Raw genomic sequence first — 22,470 nt, 5'->3', positions numbered from 1 at the left:
TAGGAACAAGTTTTAAAGATTACAGAGGAAAGCAATAATTACAAAATTGAATTCTAGACTTGTGAAGTTGTGCGTGATGTTCTTTTAAAAGAGAAACCAGAAGCAGGTTGGAGCAGAATAGATGGATATATCAGATGCTCAGTGGCCCCTGGCAGGCCCTCAGAACAGAGGTGGGGTGGATGTGGATAGGTTCAAAGAGTATCTCTGAAAAGAGATGCTTGCTCCAGTTCTCAGCGCCACCAGCACAATATAGAGATTGAGGAATTTCAAAGAATTTTCAGGTCAGTGTTTTTATTTTTATTTTTTTCTGCTTTTGATTTGGCAGCTGGCTCCAGTAAAAGGCATTCAGTACCATGCAGACTGTGCGGCTTCTCAGGAGTCCAGCAAAGCCCTATAAATCCTATAAATACCTTTCCATCCTTTGATGATACTCTAGACCATGCCAATTCCTATTTCTTAAGAACCAACAAGGGCTGGGGTTGTGTCTCAGTGGTTAGAGCACTTGCCTCGCACATGTGAGGCACTGGGTTCAATCCTTAGCACCACATAAAACTATATAAATAAAATAAAGGTATTGTGTCCATCCATCTATCTATCTATATGTATTTTTTAAAAAAATACATAAATAATGAATTTTTTAAAAATTCTATGATATATACTCATGCAATTGTTTTTAGAACTCTTTAATGTGAAATGTTCAAAAAAACGCAGATAAAGTAGTAAAATGACCCTCTGTGTATGTATTGCCCACCCTCAACAATTATTTACACAAAGACAATCAATTCTAAATTATTGTTTTAAAATATATGTTATGGCATAGTCTGCTGGTTCTCCCTCAAATCTGTTCACCTCTTCTTTTGTAAGAGTAGAAGCCCAGACTTTCAGCTTCCAAGAATAACAACTATATTTTTCATTCTAACTTGTGGCCAGGTGTGACCATGTGATTCAGTTAGGTCAATGAGATGTGGACAAAAATGATGCATGTACCTTGCAGACGTGCCTTCTAAGGGAAGGAGCATGGCATTCCTATTTCTTTTCCACCCTCACTGGTTTATTTTGAACATAAGAAAATGAAGTATCTTGGACCAAAGACAAAGATTGTATCTTAATGATGATACAGCCACAAAATAGAAAGTGTCCAGACCTGGGAGTACTCAGAGTAAAAATGCCACAGAGTTTTGGATCACTATATATATAAAAAAAATCAATCATGTTTACGATATGTAGTCCTTTAAATCAAACCATAGTTTACTTGGGTCTCTTGTCACCAGCACAAAATGAGAACCCTAATTAATAGTCGTGATAAGCTATTTTATGATGTTTGGAGGATAGAAATCTGAGCATGTATATTAATGCCAATTCTGTGATTTGAGAGTGTTCATTATATTGTAGCTCATCAGTCATGTTGCAGGTGACATGACCTGCTCTTTGTCAACAAACATTTCCTGAATGGCCCCTGTGTGCTAGGTACTATTCTAGATGTTTGGACTATATCACTAAAAGAGACAAGAATCCTTGCCCTTGATATGGACTGAATGTTTTGTGTCTTCCTGAAATTTGTAGTCTGAAGATCTAATTCCCCATGTGGTGGTATTTTGAAATAGAGCTTTGGCAGGTAATTAGGTTCAGATTGGCTCATGAATATAGGGGCCTTACAATGGGATCAGTGTCATTTATTTATTTATTTATTTTTGTAGGTCAAAGCCTAGGACTTTAATTCATTCTTTTTTTCTACTATTATTTGCATTTAATTTTAATTTTAATTTGTTATATATGACAGCAGAATGCGTTGCAATTCATATTACACCTATAGAACACAATTTTTCATAGCTCTGTTCACAAAGTAGAGTCACATCCTTTGTGTCTTCATACCGGTACTTGGGGTACTGATGACCATCACATTCTACCATCTTTCCTACCCCTATGGTCCCTCTCTTCCCCACCCTCCTTTTTCACTCTTTGTCCTATCTAGAGTTCATTTAACCCTCCCCCCATCCCACTCCCCACAACATATTATGAATCAGCACCTTAAATCAGAGAAATCATTTGGCATTTGGTTTTTGGGATCGACTAATTTAACTTAACAATATATTCTCCAGCTCCATCCATTTACCTGCAAATGCCATGATTTTATTTTCTTTTAATGCTGAATAATATTCCATTATGTATAGATACCACGTTTTCTTTATCTATTCATCTACTGAAGGGGATCTAAATTGGTTCCACAGTTTAGTTATTGTGAATTGTGCTACTGTAAAATTGATGTGGCTGTGTCCCTGTAGTATGCTGTTTTTAAATCCTTTGGGTAAGACTGAGAAGAGGGATAGCTGGGTCAAATGGTGGTTCCATTCCCAGTTTTCCAAGGATTCTCCATACTGCTTTCCATATTGGCTGCACCAATTTGCAGTTCCACCAGCAATGTATCTTTTCCCCCACATCCTCACCAACACTTACTGCTGTTTGTATTATTAATATTTGCCATTCTGACTGGAGTGAAATGAAATCTTAGAGCAGTTTTGCTTTGCATTTCTATAATTGCTAGAGATGATGAGCATTTTTTCATGTATTTGTTGATTGATTGTATATCATCTTCTGAGAAGTGTCTGTTCAGGTCGTTGGCCCATTTATTGATTGGATTATTTGTTTTGAGGTTTTTTTGTGTGTGTGTTAAGATTTTTTTGAGTTCTTTATACATTCTAGAGATTAGTGCTGTATCTGATGTGCTTGTGGTAAGAATTTGTTCCCAGTTAGTAGGCTCACTATTAACCTCACTGTTTGTTTCTTTTGCTGAGAAGAAGCTTTTTAGTTTGAATCTATCCCATTTATTAATTCTTTATATTAATTGGATGGTAGAAGGAGAAGGTCATCATTATACAAAATACATGTATGGAGATGTGAATTTGGTGTCAACATACCTTATATACAAACACAGATATGATAAATGGTGGTATAAATACGTATTAAGAATTGTATGCAAAAAAGAGAGCTCATGTATAATGGCATAATTTGGCGTGAGCATACTTTATATACAGAATTACAAAAAATTGTGCTGTGAATGGATAATTATGAATGTAATACACTCCACTATTGTTATGTATGTAAGAAATAAATAAAAAGAAAGAAAAAAATTCTTGAGCTATAGGAGTCTTATTAAGGAAGTTGGGGCCTAATGTGACATGATGGAGATTTGAGCCTACTTTTTCTTCTTATAGACGCAGTGTCTCTGGTTTAATTCCTAGGTCCTTGATCCACTTTGAGTTGAATTTTGTGCATGAGAGATAGGGGTTTAGTTTCATTTTGTTGCATATGGGTTTCCAATTTTCCTAGCACCATTTGTTGAAGATGCTATCTTTTCTCCAATGTACGTTTTTGGTGTCTTTGTCAAATATAAGATAACTATAATTATGTGGGTTGGTCTCTGTGTCCTCTATTCTGTACCATTGGTCTACAGGTCTGTTTTGGTGTCAATATCATGCTGTTTTTGTTACTATTGCTCTGTAGTAGAGGTTAAGGTCTGGTATAGTAATGCCACCTGTTTCACTCTTCTCGCTAAGGATTGCTTTAGCTATTTTGGGTCTCTTATTTTTCCAGATGAATTTCATAAGTGCTTTTTGAATTTCTATGAGAAATGTCATTGGTATTGTTATTGGAATTGCATTAAATTCTGTATAGTTGGTAGTATGGTCATTTTGACAACATTAATTCTGCCTATCCAAAAACAAGTTAGATCTTTTCATCTTCTAAGGTCTTCTTTAATTTCTTTCTTTAGTGTTCTGCAATTTTCATTGTAGAGGTCTTTCACCTCTTTTGTTGATACCAAGTATTTTATTTTATTTTTTTTTGATGCTATCGTAAATGGGATAGTTTTCCTTGTTTCCCTCTCAGAGGATTTGTCACTTGATATACAGAAGACAGAAAATAATTAAAAATCAGAGTTGAAATCAATGAAATTGAAAGAAAAGAAACAATTGAAAAAATTGATAAAACAAAAAGTTGGTTCTTTAAAAAAAATAAATAAAATTAACAGAACCTTAGCCATGCTAATGAGAAGGATAGAAAAAACTCAAATTACTAAAATACATGATGAAAAAGGAAATATCACAACAGACACTACAAAAACACAGAAGATAATTAGAAATTATTTTGAAAACTTGTACTCTGATAAAATAGAAAATATCAAAGATATCGACAAATTTCTAGAGTTATATGATTTGCCCAAATTGAATCAGGATGATATACATAATTTAAACAGATCAATTTCAAATGACAAAATAGAAGACACCATCAGAAGCCTACCAACCAAAAAAAGTCCAGGACTGGATGGATACACAGCCTAGCTCTACAAGACCATTAAAGAAGAACTAATACCAATACTCTTCAATTTATTTCAGGAAATAGAAAAAGAGAGAGCACTTCCAAACTCATTCTATGGGGACAATATCACCCTGATTCCAAAACCAGGCAAAGACACATCAAAAAAAAAACAAAACAAAAAAAAAAAACTTCAGACCAATATGTCTAATGAACATAGATGCAAAAGTTCTCAATAAAATTCTGGCCAATCAAATACAAAAACATATCAAAAAGATAGTACACCATGATCAAGTAGGGTTCATTCCAGGGATGCAAGGTTGGTTCAATATATGGAAATCAATTAATGTAATTTATCACATCTTAAAGATTCAGTTTTTGTTTTTTTGGGATTGGCTAACTTTACTTAGCATTATATTCTCCAACACCATCCGTTTACTTGAAAATGCTATGATTTTATTATCTTTTTTTTAAACTTTTTTTTTAATTGATTGTTCAAAACATTACAGAGCTCATGATATATCATCTTTCATACATTAGACTCAATTGGGTTTTGAACTCCCATTTTTACCCCAAATACAGATTGCAGAATCACAACTGTTACATACTCACATTATTACATAATGACATATTAGTGACTGTTGTATTCTGCTACCTTTCCTATCCCCTACTATCCCCCCTCCCCTCCCCTCCCCTCCCATCTTCCCTCTCTACCTCCTCTGCTGTTGTTCAATTCTCTCCCCTTCCCCCCCCCTTGCCCCTCATAACCTCTTATATTTTTGTGTATCATTGAAGGTCTCCTACCATTTCCATATGCTTTCCCTTCTCTCTCCCTTTCTCTCCCCCCATTCGTCTTTGTTTACTATTAGTCGTTTCCTCATGCTCTTCCTTCCTGTTCTGTTCTTAGTTGCTCTCTTTATATCAAAGAAGACATTTGGCATTTGTTTTTTAGGAATTGGCTAGCTTCACTTAGCATAATCTGCTCTAATGCCATCCATTTCCCTGAAAATTCTATGATTTTGTCATTTCTTAGTGCTGCATAATACTCCATTGTGTATAGATGCCACATTTTTTTATCCATTCATCTATTGAAGGGCATCTAGGTTGGTTCCACAGTCTAGCTATTGTGAATTGTGCCACTATAATCATTGATGTGGCCGTATCCCTATAGTGCGCTCTTTTAAGGTCCTCAGGGAATAGTCCGAGAAGGGCGATAGCTGGGTCGAATGGTGGATCCATTCCCAGCTTTCCAAGGAATCTCCATACTGCTTTCCAAATTGGCCTCACCATTTTGCAGTCCCACCAGCAGTGTACAAGTGTGCCCTTTTCCCCACATCCCCGCCAACACTTATTGTTGTTTGACTTCATAATGGCTGCCAATCTTACTGGAGTGAGATGGTATCTTAGGGTGGTTTTGATTTGCATTTCTCTGATTGCTAGAGATGGTGAGCATTTTTTCATGTACTTGTTGATTGATTGTATGTCCTCCTCTGAGAAGTGTCTGTTCAGGTCCTTGGCCCATTTGTTGATTGGGTTATTTGTTATCTTATTGTTTAATTTTTTGAGTTCTTTGTACATTCTGGATATTAGGGCTCTATCTGAGGTGTGAGGGGTAAAAATTTGTTCCCATGATGTAGGCTCTCTATTTACCTCTTTTATTGTTTCTCTTGCTGAGCAAAAACTTTTGTTTATTCTTGTTATTAACTCTTGGGCTATGGGCATCCTATTAAGGAATTTGGAGCCCGACCCCACAATATGTAGATCGGAGCCAACTTTTTCTTCTATCAGACGCACCGTCTCTGATTTGATATCTAGCTCCTTGATCCATTTTGAGTTAACTTTTGTGGATGGCGAGAGAAAGGGATTCAATTTCATTTTGTTGCATATGGATTTCCAATTTTCCCAGCACCATTTGTTGAAGATGCTATCCTTCCTTTCTTTTGTCTGTCTAATTGCTCTGGCTAGTACTTCGAGAACTAAATTGAATAGAAGAGGTGATAGAGGGCATCCCTGTCTTGTTCCAGATTTTAGAGGGAATGCCTTCAGTTTTTCTCTGTTTAGGATGATGCTAGCCTGAGGTTTAGCATATATAGCTTTTACAATGTTGAGGTAAGTTCCTGTTTTCCCTAGTTTTTCTAGTGTTTTGAACATAAAGGGATGCTGGCAGCTGGAAGTTTGCTGGAAGTTTCCTATGTTGTTAGGAAAGGGACCTTATGAGGATCGGCAGCAACAAATTGCATATGATCCTGGTGTATATTTACAAATTGCTGTAGATGCAGTTTAGGCATGGAAGACTTTACAAGGACATGGAGGTTTACAAGGTCAATTATCTAAGATAATACAAGGAGCTAATGAACCTTACGCTGAATTTGTAGATAGGCTTATTCAAACAGCTACCAGAGTTTTTGGGAATACAGAACAAGCAATGCCATTAATAAAACAACTGGCTTATGACCAAGCAAATCGTTGGTGCAGAGATATCATTAGACCATGGAAACAGGAAGATTTAAACACATATATTAAATTATGTAGAGACATTAATGAACAAGAGCAAGTCATGGCAGCTGCAGTAAAACAGGCTTTAAATGCCAGAAACAATAATGAACAAGGGCAAATTGTGGCAGCTGCAGTAAAACAGGCTTTATATGCCAGGCCAAGAACATGCTACAATTGTCAACAAACAGGACATTTTAAAAGGAATTGCCCCATAGGAGGAGGGTTTAACAAAACTTGGTATCAAAGGAGTAGAATACCGGGTATTTGCCCACGATGCCATACAGGGAGACATTGGGCTAATGAATGCCGTTCTCAAACCACTATAGAGGGTACTCCATTACATTGGGCTAATGAATGCCATTCTCAAACCACCATAGAGGGTACTCCATTACATTGGGCTAATGAATGCCATTCTCAAACCACCATAGAGGGTACTCCATTATCAAAAAATGAACAAGGACCAAGTGTTTATCCACGATATCGTGGAGAAAGGCATCGGGCTCTGTTGCCAAAAAATGGACAGGGGGCCCCAATGCTCCGGGGCCCCAAACCACAAATATACAGAGCACTGGAGGAACCCAGCAACCCCATCAGGGTAGTGACCAGGACACATTGTCCATCAGATCCCTCATCAGACAAACCAGAGGGAGTGCAGGGTTGGACATCTTCGCCTCTGCCAGATCAGTACTAACTCCAGAGATGGGAGTTCAAATCATTCCCACAGGGGTAAAAGGACCTCTTCCCAAAGGAACAGTAGGCTTATTATTGGGACGCAGCTCTTCTACTCTAAAAGGACTTTTGATAAGTCCTGGGGTAATTGATTCCGATTAAGAAGGTGAAATAAAAATTATAGCCAGTTCTCCAAAGGGTATATCAGTCATTTCACCAGGAGATAGAATAGCACAGTTACTAATAATACCAAGCCTACATGATAAATTTTCCAGTCATGCTGTAGAAAGAGGTTCCAAGGGATTAGGCTCCACAGGTGTAGATTGGGCTATGCTTTCTTTAAATTTAGATTCTCGTCCCATGCTAAAACTAAATATTCAAGGACATGATTTTAATGGGCTACTGGATATAGGTGCAGACCTTAGCATCATCTCTCGTCAAGAATGGCCAAAACATTGGCCATTACAACAAGCCACTCAAACGCTTCGAGGCCTAGGAGTGGCGACTAATCCCGATAGAAGCGCAATGGTATTAGATTGGAAGGATCCTGAAGGATGTGAAGGAACTATACAGCCATATGTATTGGATCATCTTCCCATAAATTTATGGGGACGAAATGTCTTAGATCAATTAGGTTTGACATTAACAAATAATATCAATCAAAATGCACCCACTATTATGGCTAGACAAGGTTTTAGGAAAGGAAAAAGATTAGAAAAACAAGAACAAGGTATAGCAGCACCAATACAAATAGATCAAGGAACAGACAGACATGGGTTGGATTTTCACAAAGGGCCACTGAGACAATAAAAATTACATGGAAATCAGAAAGACCAGTATGGGTTCCTCAGTGGCCCTTGACTAAAGAAAAGATACAAGTAGCCCATGATCTGGTCAAACAACAATTAGCGGAAGGACATATACAACCTTCTGTATCTCTCCATAATACTCCCATTTTTGTCATCAAAAAGAAATCTGGTAAATGGAGATTATTGCAAGGTTTAAGAGCCATTAATAATGAAATGGTCATTATGGGACCTGCTCAATCGGGGATTCCTCAATTGTCTGCTTTGCCAAAAACTTGGTATGTTTTAGTTATAGATATTAAAGATTGTTTTTTTTCAATTCCAATTCATCCTGAGGATAGTCCACGTTTTGCATTTACTATCCCTGCACTAAATCATGAAGGTCCTGATCAGAGATATGAATGGAAAGTACTCCCTCAAGGGATGGCTAACAGCCCAACTATGTGTCAAATTTATATTAACAAAGTAATCCAGCCACTTAGAAATCAAAATCCTGAACTACAAATATTTCACTATATGGATGATGTATTATTAGCACACAAAGCTAAAAACACATTGCTAGAATGTTATGCCACACTTACAAATTTATTAAAAAATTATAATCTAGAGATAGCAATAGATAAAGTACAATTAAAATTTCCAATTAATTATTTAGGAGTTCTATTATCCTCAACCATGGTCCGTCCACCAAAAATTCAAATACGAGTAGATCAACTCAAATCACTTAATGACTTTCAAAAGTTATTAGGAGACATAAATTGGATAAGGCCTTATCTAGGTATTCCAACAGGAGAATTGGGAACTTTATTTGATATCCTAAAAGGTCCATCAGATCCAAATTCACCCCGAATGTTAACGCCTGAAGCAAGAAAGGCATTAAAAATCATTGAAACATATATGGAAAATATGCATTTGGATAGAATTGATATAAGTTTGCCTTTATTATTTATTGTACTACCAACAAAAAATATTCCTACAGGAGTATTTTGGCAAGAAGGTCCATTATTATGGATACATTTATCTTATTCTCCTAACACTATTCTTACTAGGTATCCTGAGGCTGTAGGACAATTAATACTCAAAGGAATAAAAACAGCAAAGGGAGTATTTGGAATTTCTCCCAATAAAATTATTACTCCATATACTATGAATCAAATTGATGAATTAGCTAATGAGTTAAATACTTGGGCAATAATCATGTGCAAATCTAATGTTTCATTTGATAACCACTTACCATCTAATCCTTTATTGTCTTTTTGGTCATTGCATCCTGTAATTTTTCCAAAAATGACAAGAAAAACACCTATCATGAATGCTCCAAATATATTCACTGATGGGTCAAATAATGGTATAGCAGCACTAGTTACACCTGATCAAACTTTTACATTTTTAGTACCCAAACAATCAGCTAGATGTTGCTGGGGCCGCTGTGAACCAATCATCAGCTGGCAGTCTGAAGGGCGGGTAAACAGCCCAATGAACATCACCGCAGAGGAGCCAATCAGCTAGATGTTGCTGGGGCCGCTGTGAACCAATCATCAGTCGGCAGCTGGAAGTTTGCTGGCAGCTGGAAGTTTGCTGGGGCCCCTTTGGCTGTGGCTCTCAACAAAGGGATGCTGTACTTTGTCAAATGCTTTTTCTGCATCTATCGAGATGATCATATGGTTCTTGTCTTTAAGTCTATTGATGTGGTGAATAGCATTTATTGATTTCCGTATATTGAACCAGCCTTGCATCCCAGGGATGAATCCTACTTGATCATGGTGCACAAGTTTTTTGATATGTTTTTGTATTCGATTCGCCAGAATTTTATTGAGAATTTTTGCATCCAAGTTCATTAGAGATATTGGTCTGTAGTTTTCTTTCTTTGAAGTGTCTTTGTCTGGTTTTGGGATCAGAGTGATGTTGGCCTCATAGAATGAATTTGGAAGAGCTCCTTCTTTTTCTATTTCTTGAAATAGCTTGAAAAGTATTGGTATTAATTCTTCTTTGAAGGTTTTGTAGAACTCCGCTGTATACCCATCCAGTCCAGGGCTTTTCTTGGTTGGTAGTCTTTTGATGGCTTCTTCTATTTCTTCCTTTGTTATTGGTCTGTTTAAATTGTGTGTGTCTTCCTGTCTCAATCTGGGCAGATCATATGCCTTAAGAAATTTATCGATATCTTCACTATCTTCTATTTTATTGGAATATAGGGTTTCAAAATACTTTCTAATTATCTTCTGTATTTCTGTAGTGTCTGTTGTGATATTGCCTTTTTCATCCCGTATGTTGGTAATTTGAGTTCTCTCTCTTCTTCTCTTCGTTAGCATGGCTAAGGGCCTGTCTATCTTATTTATTTTTTCAAAGAACCAACTTTTAGTTTTATCAATTTTTTCAATGTTTTTCTTTTGTTTCAATTTCGTTGATTTCTGCTCTAATTTTAATTATTTCTTGTCTTCTACTACATTTGCTGTTGTTTTGCTCTTCCTTTTCTAGGTTTTTGAGGTGTTGTGTGAGTTCATTTATTTGTTGGTTATTTCTTTTTTTGAGGAAAGAACTCCAAGAAATTAATTTTCCTCTTAAAACTGCTTTCATTGTGTCCCATAGATTCCGGTATGTTGTGTCTGTATTATCATTTGTCTCTAAGAATTTTTTCATCTCCTCCTTTATGTCTTCTGTAACCCATTGATCATTCAGTAACATATTGTTCATTTTCCATGTGATGTAGGATTTTCCCTTCCTTCTTTTATCATTGATTTCCAATTTCATTCCATTGTGATCAGATATGGTGCATGGTATTATCTCCACACCTTTATATTTACTAAGCATTGCCTTATGGCATAATATATGGTCTATCTTTGAGTAGGATCCATGTGCTGCTGAGAAGAACGTGTATCCACTTGATGATGGTTGATATATCCTATATATGTCGGTTAAGTCTAGGTTATTGATTGTGCTGTTGAGTTCTATAGTTTCTTTATTCAGTTTTTGTCTAGAGGATCTGTCTAATGGCAAGAGCGGTGTGTTGAAGTCACCCATAATTATTGTGTTGTGGTCTATTTGACTCTTGAACTTGAGGAGAGTTTGTTTTATGAACGTTGCAGCTCCATTGTTTGGTGCATACAAATTGATAATTGTTATGTCTTGTTGGTGGATGGTTCCTTTTAACAGGATATAGTGTCCTTCTTTATCCTTCTTGATTAACTTAGGTTTAAAGTTGATTTTATTCGATATGAGTATGGCCACTCCTGCTTGCTTCCGAGGGCCATGTGAGTGGTATGATTTTTCCCAACCTTTTACCTTCAACCTGTGTATGTCTTTTCCTATCATATGAGTCTCTTGAAGGCAGCATATTGTTGGATTTGTTTTTTTGATCCAGGTTACTAGCCTATGTCTCTTGATTAGTGAGTTTAGGCCATTAACATTTAAGGTTACAATTGAGGTATGATTTGTACTTCCAGTCATGCTTCTTTATTTATTTATTTTAGTTTGGCTGGTTTTACTTTTTGGTTATTTTCCTCCCCCTTTATTGAGACACCTCCTGCTGTTAGTTTTGGGCACTATTTTTCAATTCCTCTTCTTGTAGTATTTTGCTCAAAAAGCTTTGCAGTGCTGGTTTTCTTGCTGCGAATTCTTTTAGGTTTTGTTTATCATGAAAGATTTTAATTTCATTGTCAAATCTGAAGCTTAATTTTGCTGGATACAGTATTCTTGGTTGGAATCCATTATTTTTCAGCGTTTGAAATACATTGTTCCAGGATCTTCTCACTTTCAAAGTCTGTGATGAGAAATCAGTCGTTAACCTAATTGGTTTACCCCTGAATGTAATCTGCCTCTTTTCTCTCATAGCTTTTAATATTCTCTCCTTGTTCTGTATGTTGGCTATCTTCATAATTATATGTCTTGGAGTTGGTCTATTATGGTTTTGAATGTTTGGGGTCCTGTAGGCTTCCAGGATTTGGCAATCCATTTCATCTTTCATCCATCTCTGGGAAGTTTTCTAGAATTATTTCATTTAATATGCTCTCCATTCCTTTGGTTTGAGTCTCTGTGCCTTCTTCTATCCTGATGACCCTCAAATTTGGTTTTTTTTTAATGACATCCCATATCTCTTGAATAGATTGCTCATGGGATTTAAGCATCTTTTCTGTGTTGACTATATTCTTTTCAAGTTGATAAACCTTGTCTTCATTATCTGATGTTCTGACTTCTACTTGATCAAGTCTGTTTGTAATATTCTCGTTTGAGTTTTTAATTTGGTTTATACTTTCCTGCAATTCTAGGATTATTGTTTGTTTTTTTTTAAGATCTCTATCTCCTGGTAGAGCTCGTTCTTTGCCATTTGAATTTGTTTGTTTAATTCGTTTTCAAAATATACTTTTATTGCTTGGACTTGCTGTCTCATGTCTTCCCTAATATTCCTTTCCATTCAAGTTAGGTAGGCCTTGAGTTCATTCCCTATCCCTGCTTCTGATGTTTCTATGTCCTCCTGTAGAATTAACTTGTCCTGTATTGTTTGTACTCCTTTTTTCCCTTGTTTTCTCATGTTGTCCACGTTACTTTCCAGCTCTATTTGATTGCTGTGTTTCTGCTCTCTTCTATAGATTTGTTTTGGTTCTGTATTACTCTGTTGTTTCTTCTTTGTGTTGTTAAACTGTGCCTGCTAACGTGGATTCTGCTGGGAAGGAATTCCGACGGCCAAGCTCCAGTGACGTCACTACTCTGCTATGACGGGTCCCAGGCTGCTTGCTGGGGTGTCCTAATGGGGCTGTGTGACTGGACTGTCTCTGTTTGGTTTCAGCTCCCCGTCGAGGCAGGTGGGCAGTCTCCAGCCGCTCAGTATCTCAGGCAGTGGGCGGGTGATCGGTTGCCGGCGGGGGAGTGGACTTCAGCCGCCCAGTCGCGCAGGCAGCGGGCCGGCTGTCGCCGGTGGGCGGGTGATCTCTAGGCACCCCGTTCTGCAGTCGGTAGCCGGCGGGCGGGCGTTCTCCTACCGCCCAGTTACGCGGGCAGTGGGTGAACTGTCGCCGGCGGGCCTGTGGTTTCCAGCCGCCCAGTCGCGAGGGCCTGGCTTCTAGTCCCCTAGTTTCTCCTGCTAGTCTTGGTTTCTCCTGCTAGACCAGATTTCCCCTGAGTGATGGCTCTCGGCAGTTCAAACTGTACTCTGGACCTGCCATTTGTTGGGTGTGGAGGGTGTCTATTGGGGACCCCGGTACTCTATTGTTTTGTTCCTGTTGTGGGGGATAGAACTGTACTGCTTCCTTCCCCCTCTGAAATCCCGTACTCAGCCCGGGGGTCAGTGCGGGCTCATCCAGCAGGATTCCACAGAATTGCAGCCACTTTTCTCCCTGTTTGCTAATTAATTACTTCTCTGAGGCGCCCCGCCTTCTGTAGCCGTGGGGAAGGCCAGGCAAATCAGTCAGCCCGGATCCCCGGGGTCGCACAATTGGCTATTGGAATCCCTGGCACTCTATTGTTTTGATTTTTTCTGCTTGCCCCTCCCCCAGCACTGGCTAGACAGGTTTCCTTTTGGCTGCTGATGGGAGGGGGAGTTGAAGGTCAGGTGTCTCTAGTTTTCCCCTAGTCTTTATGTGGGCTCATTCTGATACTCCCACCCCCGGAAAGCCTAGGAGAGCCTAGGAGACACAGACCTGTTTTATTGTTTCAGTCTGTCGGAGAGTGGCGGTGGATACTTCAGCTCTCCAAGATGGTGGCCGCTGATTGCCTTGGAGGAGTTTCCATTGTGGGGGACGGGATGGTATCACTTCCTTCCCCGTCTGAAATCCCGTACTCAGTCCGGGGGTCAGTGCGGGCTTGGCCGGCGGGGTTCCACTGAATGGCAGCCACTTTCCTCCCTGCTTGCTAATTAATCGCTTCTCTGCGGCGTCCCGCCTTCTGTAGCCCTTTATTATCTTTTATTGCTGAGTAATATTCCATTGTGTATATATGCCACATTTGTTTTTATCCATTCATTTACTGAAGGGCATCTAAGTTGGTTCTACAATTTAGCTATTGTGAATTGTGCTACTGTAAAATTGATGTGGCTGTGTCCCTGTAGTATGATGTTTTTAAATCCTTTGGGTATAGACTGAGAAGAGGGATAGCTGGGTCAAATGGTGGTTCCATTCCCAGTTTTCCGAGGATTCTCCATACTGCTTTCCATATTAGCTGTACCAATTTGTAGTTCTACTAGCAATGTATGAATGTACCTTTCCCCCCACATCCTCGCCAACACTCATTGTTGTTTGTTTTCATAATAGCTGCCATTCTGACTGGAGTGAGATGATACCTTAGAGTAGTTTTGCTTTCATATCTCTAATTGCTGGAGATGATGAGCATTTTTTTTCATGTATTTGTTGATTGATTGTATATCATCTTCTGAGAAGTATCTGTTCAGGCGCTTGGCCCATTTATTGATTGGATTATTATTATTATTATTATTATTATTTGGTGTTAAGATTTTTTGAATTCTTTATATATTCTAGAGATCAGTGCTCTATCTGATGTGCTTGTGGTAAGAATTTGTTCCCAATTAGTAGGCTCGCTATATACCTCACTGCTTGTTTCAGTCTGATTCATAGTGGGGTAGGGAGGAATAGACAAACTCTAGGTAGGGCAGAGAGGTGGGAAGGCAAGGGAGAGGGCAGGGCTTTAGAAATGATGGTGGGATGTGATGAACCTCATTATCCAAAGTACATGTAGAAAGACACGAAATGGTGTGAATATACTTTATGTATAAAAAAATGAGATATGAAAAAATGCGCTCTATGTGTGTAATATGAATTGTAATGCATTCTTCTGTCATATATATATAAAATCAATAAAAAAGAAAAATCTTCAGGAAAGCTGAGGTAGGAGGATCACAAGTTCAAAGCCCAGCTGAGCATATGTAATATATATAAATATACATGTATACATTTATGTGGTCTGTGGAAAATCCATAAAAGTCTGTAGAAACTATATATATATATATATATATATATATATATATATATATATATATATATATAGTTTATTCATATATATATGAATTTATATTTGTATAGATTCTGTTTGGAAGAAACCTAATACACAGGTATATGGAAAAAAGTAGACTTAAAAATAAGAACCATATGATTATCTCAATAGCTGCAGAAAAATCATTCAACAAAAACAGTAGAAAAACTAGGGATAAAAGGAACATATCTCAACATCAAAAAAGCTATTTGTGCTAAGCTCCAGGCCAACATCATTCTAAATGGAGAAAAACTGAAGGCATTCCTTCTAAAAACTGGAACAAGACAGGGATGCCCTCTTTTACCACTTCTATTTAACATATTTCTTGAAATACTGGCCAGAGCAATTAGACAGATGAAAGAAATTAAAAGGATATGGATAGGTAAAGAAGAACTCAAATTAGCACTATTTCCCGGTAATAGGATTCTATACCTAGAAGACCATCCGAGACCACCTCAGTGAGAGGGTAATATTTAAATAAAACATGAAGGAGTGAGTCAAAAAATTCCACCGGACCCCAAAAACTCCACCAGAGAACTTCTAGAACTAGTAAATGAATTCAGCAAAGTAGCAGGATACAAATCAACACCCATAAATCAAAGGGGTTAGTGCTCTTAAAGGAAGAGGAAGACTCAGATTTCTCTCTCTCTTTCTCTCTGAGCAAGTACCCTCTGCGGACACAATGAGAAAGCAGCTGTCTACAGACTAGGAAGGAGGCCCTCACTAGGAACCAAATCTGCAGGCACCTTGATCTTAGCTTCCCAACCTCCAGATCTGTGAACAACAAATGCCAGTTGTTTCAATCGCCCAGTTTGTTATTTTGTCTTAGCTGCCCAAGGTGACACATTATAATAGATTTTTCCCTTCCTACTTCAACTTGCTATTATCAGCTCATTTCATTCACTTAACAAACATGTATTGAGTACGTAGCGTATGTCAGAATCTTTCTCAACACTGGGGTTGCAGCACTGAAGGAAAGAAGCCAAATTCCTCTGCTCCAGGAGCTGCTGTTCCAGTAGGGTAGAAGTCAGTTAAACAAGATCAGTAGGTATTGCTAAAATATATACCACAATAAATAGTGATCAGTGCTAAGGATTAAAGTAAAGCAGGAAAAGAGGGATAGGAAGTAATGGGGATGGAATTTTGTGTCACATGGGGTCCATCCGAGACCACCTCAGTGAAAGGGTAATATTTAAATAAAACATGAAGGAGTGAGTCATGCATATCCCTGTGGAAGAAGCCCTCCAGGCAGAAGGAAGGGCAAGTACAAAAGGTGATAGCACAGAGGTGATAGCATGTTCTGGAAACTCCAAGGAGACCAATGTGGCTGAAGCTGAGTGAGCCAGCAGGAGACTAGTTGGGGACAAGGTCTCATCCATTAGGACTCTGAAGGGCTTAGATGGCTTGAAACCTCAGACATCACTTACTTAAAAACTAAGCATCTGTTATGGTTTAGATATTAAGTGTCCCCCAAAAGCTCAAATGTGAGACAATGCACGAAGGTTTAGAAGATAAATGATCAGGACAGGAGAGCCTTAACCCATTCATTGAATTAGTCCCCTTGATTGGATTAGCTGGGTGGTGAGTGAAGGTAGGTAGGGTGTGGTTGGAGGAGGAGGGTCATTGAGGGAGTGCCCTTGGGGTATGTATTTTGTACCTGGTGAGTGGAGTTTCTCTGCTTCCTGATTTTCATGTGGACTGCTTCCCTCTGCCACACTCTTCTACCATGATGTTCAGCCTCACCTCGAGCTCCAAGGAATAGAACCTGCTGTTTGTGGACTGAGATGTTGGAAACTGGAGTCCCAAATAAACTTTACTTCCCTAAAATTGTTCTTGTCAGATCTTTTAGTCATAGCAGTGAAAAAACTGACTAAAAGAGCATCCTTGCCTCACTCTTACTCCTATTATAATATGTCCCTATGAACCAATCATCTGCATAGTCTTGTGGGAAGTGCACATTGTCTCAGAACAGCATGTCTGGGCTGTTGACTTGGGAGCAAAATCACATGTCCAGTGAGTGAACTTGGAGCAGCAGGTGAGCAGTAGTGAGAAGACAAGCAGAGGCAGACAGCAGGTGGGAGGGAATCACAAGATAAAAGACTGTGGGATGTTGGCAGTAAGCAGGGCAAGGGGCCAACAACCTCTTAGCACCAGCAGTTTGTGATAAGTAGGATGTTTTGCTTAGACTAATGCTAATGTGTAGGAAAGGGGAAAAGAATTAAGGATAGAATAGAAAGTTTTTTTGGGAAAATGTCCAAGTTGAACCCTCATGGAAAGAGAGACATTAACCTGGCAGACTGAGGAAGAGTTTACATGCTTCTTACAGTGGAATGGTTTTTAACCACGCGGGCAAGGGTAGCACAGAAAAAAGATGAACAAGGTGAGTTAAAGGGCTTCACATTCCTGTTGCCCTGGTTTGCAGAGATATTGCCTTATGATAATGCCATTGTGATGAGAAAAATGCCTGCTGGTGAAGTGGAGTCCTTAGAAGTAGGGCCACACGTAGTCTTGCCAGTCCCTGCTTGAGGGAAGGTCTGTTGAAAAGTTTGAAAAGGATTTCCACAATTAGTGAAAAGGTAATTATTTGACTTAATATGAAAAGACTTACTTGGTCCTGAGTGGCAAGAGCTTCCCTTTCATACAGCTGGCATTTTCCTTCTGCTACCCACCTGGACTGAAGTCACCCTAGGAAGTCATTAACATAGCAACATACTCATGTGCTAGTGTGATCTGCTCTGATCATGCTGCTTGGAAGGAACCCAGAATCCTGGACTATAAAAGGTGCATCTATACTCTCCTGGCAGCTAGGATTGCTTTCCAGGCTCTGATGGTTTGGACCTGGATACAGAGAGCTACAGGACAGAGGAAGACACTGTAGTATTAGGACTGGTTTAGGTCAAACAAATGTGTGATAGAATATGGATGATGAAAAGTGCAAAGCATCCCTCTTTCTTTAATCAAATTCACTCTGTACCTTGCGTCCTTCTGTGCCATTTGGGTAGAATGCTGAGGCTGTGTCAAGTCAACAGAATGGAGTCATTTCTACCATGAGCAACCAGTGAAGGGTGGTGGTCTGTGTGCTATGTATCTGCCATCTCTGCACTGTTATCGTTCTTTTTAAATAATAGTGATTTAAATGTTTTTATAAATATTTCTTCATAGCAGGATATATTTCAATTTGAGATTGGTGAAATTCTATGTCCTCCCCCCAAAAAAAAGAAAAGGTCTGAAGATCCCAAGGCCAGAAAGTACATATATTAGCAATTTAGACTTTGTAAGTATATAGCAAGAAACTTGCCTTGCATTAGGTACACTGAGGCTTCTTTGTTGAGAGGGCCCAACTTTGGTTTTCTGGTGAATCTGGATGCAAATATAAAATGATTGGTTCTGGGACATCATGTGTTCTCTGTCCCAGAAGAAGTTCAAGTTGAATAGTCTCTTGAAAGGAAGGAAGTACAGAAGAGATTCCAGCAGTATTTGAATTTCAAATTCATTTAAATGTCTAATTCAATTGTCTCTTTAAAATGGAAGCCTTCTGCTTGATTTTTCTTAAGTTCTCAACTTATTTTAGAATGTTCTTGATTTTTTAAAGGCCATGATCATTTAGATATTCATTATGAATGGTCCTTACTTTCAGTGATTCAATAGAGCCTGAATTAGTAAAAAAGTGATTTAACTTCGGAATAAACCTTATAATATTAAGCAGGTTACAGAAGTTTATGGAAGAAATAAGAAATATGATAAAGAACATTTCTATATTTAACAAGAAATGCAAACTTTAAGTGTTTTATTAACCTTGGAAATGGGAGACCTTTGGTATTGTATCAGTTTCTGTTCCCCCTGTTCTTTATTAATGCTGTATATTCAGTAAAGGATAAAAATGTTTATTGGTGATGGTGGTAATTACTCATAAAACTGTGGAGACTTATTAAATACTTTTCATATGTTACATAAGGCATATTGCTATTTTTGCAGGAAAAGTCTAGTTTTATTGCAATTTCCTTTGAGTTAAAGCTCTGGCAGCTTTTAATTCAAGTAAAAGCTTTGCTTCCGTGGTTGCCTCTATTTCTGCAAAGCGTTGACCTAAACACTTTCTCTTGTGATTTTCTCACAATTAAAAAAAAGAAAAACAACTATCATTTGTTGAGGATTTACTGTGTTTCTTGGCATGGCACTTAACATGTTATATCTTTTATTTCTTCAGTTATTAGATATATTCTCTGCCATTAGTCTTCATGAAAACTTTGCAATGGTTTTTCAGCCATCCCCATTTCACCGATATAGAAATGGAGACACTTGGGATTTAAGTAACTTACTCAAAGTCACATAGCTGTTAGTGTTAAAGCTGGTACTTGAATTCAGATTTGGCTTTGATGAGTTCTGTATTTGTACCCTTAAACAAGTTGTTTTAACTGTGTGGGCCTGTTTCTTCATTTGAAGAAATGAGACATTTATAAAATAGATTATCATATCATAAAGTTTCAAGAAGGCTAGATTTCAAGGGTTTATTATGTACAGATGAGAATCATGTGAGAACTCTAAATGACAGCCATTATTATCCCCATTGGCAGAGGCTAGTTAACTTCCCATTGTCTCATCCATTAATTAATATGAGACTATTCTCTCCCAGAACTGGCTTATTCAAAAAGTTTCTTATGCACTAATCTCTGAAAAGTCTCTTTATTTAATAACCATCATCTCAAATGAAATGTCTCTGTCCAGTTACTAAGAATCTTTGTATTCTAGCTTAGATTAGAGTAAATTTAGAACTCTCCTTCCCAACTTCAAACAAAATCTCTGCTGAAAGGAGTACTCATGGGAATGATGGCAAGCTATAGTGCACCCCTCTACCATTGCATCTGGCTGGACCACCAGAGAGTTACACCTTTAACTTTTGCCTGTTTAGCCTGTTGTAGGATCATCTTCCTAGTATTGTTGTGTATTTTTACCTTCAGATTCTATGGAAGGTTTTCAAAGAATCTCCTGAAATTTATCACTGCATGTGTTATAAAAATTCTTCTGAGAACTCTGTCCTCCCAAATACCTGGTGTTCTATAAAGTGTTATTTTAGGGTGAGTTTTCTGGGAAAGGCTTTACTTGTTTTATGAAACTAGTAAGTTTCCCTCTTTCCATTTTGAAGAATTTGGTAAGTGCTTGTCTCGTGTTTTTCATTAAGGAAGCTCAGATTCAAATTTGAAGTAGCACTACAGTAATTGTTTTGAAATATTTGGCCATAAGTGGTATTGTAATAGGCTGCTGGAGGATGATGATGTTTGAAACTGTGAAGACAGTACAACTTAGTTAAAGTTTTCCTTAATGTGGACTTTTATTTTGAAATAATTGTAGATTAATAGAGTAGTTCCTGAATCACATGACCTACATAGTAAGACACAGTATGGCAATTCACCTTGCTATATTGGGTAGCACTTCAGACTATTGTATGTGTGTAGTGGTTTCTACTACTTCATGATATAATAATTTATACTATTTTCATTATATAATTTCTATATAATCACACTATGAATTAAGTTGCACTCCTACACTGTGTATAAGCTCACATGGTGTGTGGCTCACACCACTACACTTTGTATTAGCTCACATTGTGTATATATTCCTAACCTGTATAATAGTTCACATTGCATGTAGTTGATACTACTGTACTATTTATTTACTCACACTGTGTAATTCACACTATACTGTTTGTTAGCTCACACCATGGGTGGTTTACACTCTTGCCTTGTGGGATAGCTCACGCCTTTCACATTCCTACACTGTATGGTAGTTCACATAGAACATATTTCAGTAGTAGTGAGCTTAGTACTGTTTTATATATATATATATATATAATATATATATATATATATATATATATATATATATATATATATATATTATATAGGTGAGAGCTTCAAAAACAGAAGTTGCTCTTTAAAAATGGATTATAAGAAAACAGAGCCTTTCCAAGTTCATACTTAGGGGACAGAATAGTTATATTTAGCATTGTGTATCTGCCAAGTCTATAAGTCAGGAATTCAAGCTACAAACAGCTTCATGCATGCTGGAGAGAGCTCTGGTGTGGGAGCATCTAGTTTTATTGGGCCTAGGAGAGGATGTTATTTAGGCTTGAAGAATAGGGAGGGAACTTCTATTCATGGATTTGTGATAATCCACACAGATAATGAGACTTATCCCAAAGCCCTTGGAGTTGCATCCCAATGTGTGGTCTGAGATGGGCTCTAGAATGTTAACTATGTAAACTGTAGCCAAGGATATTGTTTCTTTCATAAACAAACAGTAGCTTACTCCACAAAGGATGTGGATTTTGTTAAAAAATGGATAAAATTTGGGATAGGAAATCAAATAGCAAGTATATGCAAAGTGGTTAACGAATTAACTTTAAACATATGCTGCAAATCTATTTATGGGCCTTATGTGGTAGGAGAAGCACATTCTAAAGTGCCCTAAAAGTCCCCAAGGGGATGCCCAAGGAACAGAAGTTGATATTGAACTCTGGACTTGTGAGGATAGGAGCTCGATGGCACAGATTTCTTTCTTTTTATTTTTTTAATTAATATTTTTTAGTTGTAAATGGACACAATACCTTTTTTTCTTTGTTTATTTTTTTTTTATGTGGTGCTGGGGATCAAACCCAGTGCCTCATGCATGCTAGGCAAGTGCTCTACCACTGAGCCACAACCCCAGCCCTGATAATACAGATGTATGAGACCTCCCTGAGCAAACAAGTACAGAGTCTGGTTTATCATAGATTTAGTGACCAAACCCAGTGGGTTAAAAAAATAAAAACACAGGGAAAATGGGGAGGGGACTCTTTTTCCCTCCCTTGGACTCCAAGAGGAAGACCTGAAGTTTTCCTAAAAATTCATTGCTTCAATCTTTGCCCTCTTTTGCCCCTACAGGGAGTGGGTGATCTGTCTGGTTGGTGTTTAAGGACCACGGGGGCAGGTCACGTTGGGGCCCTCTTTCCTGTCCACATCTGTGCACTGCAATGACCCTGGTGAGTACATCTCTTCTGCAGCTCCATGTTCCCCCAGGAAAGCTGTAACAGGGCAGCCCACTTGCTACATACCTAACCCCTAGTCCCAGGCTAGTTTTATATATCCATCTTCATAAATCTTTGTATCTCTCAACAACTCATAACTCAGTGAAAAGATGGCTATAATGTATTAGCTTTCTAAAGCCACAATGCTTCATG

The 22,470-nt window shown here is 38.1% G+C and overlaps 1 long non-coding RNA gene across 1 annotated transcript in view; it reads left to right on the top strand.

Annotated features, from left to right (window-relative positions):
• The window catches only part of LOC308654316, a 186,796-nt gene that overhangs the window by 95,157 nt on the left and 69,169 nt on the right, over window positions 1–22,470 (top strand). The window contains exon 6 of the long non-coding RNA XR_014023216.1: window positions 22,175–22,272. This is a non-coding gene — a long non-coding RNA (uncharacterized lncRNA). The remainder of the gene's footprint in view (window positions 1–22,174; window positions 22,273–22,470) is intronic.

The sequence above is a fragment of the Spermophilus citellus genome (assembly GCF_964194105.1).
Source record: "Spermophilus citellus genome assembly, chromosome: 8".
In the NCBI taxonomy this organism is placed as follows: Eukaryota; Metazoa; Chordata; class Mammalia; order Rodentia; family Sciuridae; genus Spermophilus; species Spermophilus citellus.
The sequence above is the reverse complement of the archived record's forward strand: the minus strand, read 5'-3'. Positions and strand labels throughout refer to the sequence as shown.